The sequence below is a fragment of the Orycteropus afer genome, unplaced genomic scaffold (genome assembly GCF_000298275.1).
Source record: "Orycteropus afer afer isolate SDZICR_OR568_19922 unplaced genomic scaffold, OryAfe1.0 scaffold00420, whole genome shotgun sequence".
NCBI lineage: Eukaryota > Metazoa > Chordata > Mammalia > Tubulidentata > Orycteropodidae > Orycteropus > Orycteropus afer.
In genome coordinates, this window is record NW_006922007.1 from 1,420,724 (window position 1) to 1,422,441 (window position 1,718).

Here is a 1,718-nt window from a genome sequence, read left to right on the forward strand (position 1 = left end):
CAGAGTCCGTGGTGGTCACAAAGCCCCACGTCCACAGTGCCACAGCGTTTGGGGCCACCCTTTCCTTTGATACTAATGCTATATAGGCCCAGCCTCCATCCCACATATTCCTCTAAGCCCCATGGCTTATTTTATGTAAATGGCATAGTTTAAAGGCATAGCAGACAATCTTTGCCTTTAAACCAGCACAACAGTGTAATTACTGACATTAATGCGGGTCTGAGTCATTTTGTGCTTTGTTGGTTTCTCCTGTTCTATTTCTATTTTTAAGGAGCCCTGGTGGCGCAGTGGTTAAGTGCTTGGCTGTTTGAACTCCCCAGCTGCTCCGAGGGAGAAAGATGTGGCAGTGTGCTCTACTCAAGATGAATAGCCCTGGAAACTCTGTGAGCCCGTTCTGCTGTCCTGTAGGGTCACTAAAGGAGCTCTGGCATAAGGCATTTGGCTGCTAACCAGGTCAGTGGTTCAAACCCACCAGCTACTCCAAAGGAGGAAGCTGAAGCAATCTATGTCTGTAAAGATTTACAGCCTTGGAAACCCAGTGGGGGTCACTATGAGTCGGAATCGACTCGATGGCAGTGGATTTGGGTTTTTTAGGTACAGGGTCACTATGAGTGGGAATCACCTCATCAGTAATGTTTTTTTTATCATTTGTTCCCCTTTCTACTTTTTTGAAGGTTAAATAATGCTATTTCTGTTTGCTCAGTGGTCTCCTCCTTCCGTGAGATTTCTCAGGATGCCCGGGTACCTTAAGTCTTCCTGGACCCCTAGCTCCCGAGTCTTGTTTCCATTGTGTCTCCATGGTACACAGGTCTTGCGTCTGTTTGCAGGTCTCTCTTCCCCTTCTGTTCATACATGTTCACCACTAATGGCAAAACCACCTTATCAAGGAGTTAAGATGGGCAGGCAGGAGACACACCGTTGAGCTTCCCTGAGCCCCTTGGCCATGGAGGTTTTCTCCCTGCCCATGCCCCTCCTTTGGTCTCAGCCAGCCACCATGTTAACGCTCCTCTAATTTCGGGTCTTCTCTCCCAGAGAGTCCCAATCCCCACCTCTCACCTTCTCGGGCCACCTCCCTCTGTTACTGCCCTCCTGCTGTCACCATCCCCTCACCTTGTACTTGTTACTTGAAACCAAAACCAAACCAAACCCACTGCCAATGAGTCGATTCAGACTCATAGCGACCCCCAATGGGTTTACAAGGTGGTATATCTTTATGGAAGTATAGTACCCGGTCTTCCTTCTGCTGATGGGTTTGAACTGCCAACCTTCTGGTTAGCAGTCAAATACCTTAGGCAGTGTCCCACCAGAACTCCTTAAGTCCTATTTAAATCTGTTTCCTTGTCTGTCTCTCCCATTAAGCTCCATGAGGGTGTCTTGTTCACTGCTCTATCCCTTGGGCCTGGAACCATGCCTGGCCCTCAGCAGTGAAAACAAAAAAATAATGTTTGTTGAATGAAGGGAATGCTGGCTGGCAGCTACATCTTCTGGGGGAACCTCCATCTGTTAGTCCTGGGGGAGCTGGTGCATGAAGATTCCTCTCACGCGAGGAGAGGATTGTCCTCTGCTTGGGAAGAGAGGTCTTCTGGGACCCTGCCCCACCCTGGGCACTGGCGTGTCGAACGCCCACCTTCTGGGTCCCAAAGACCCCGTCAGCTGAAAAACCACACTCCAGGAGCAGGCAGAGTAACGTACTAACGTTTTTTTTAATACAGTCTAAT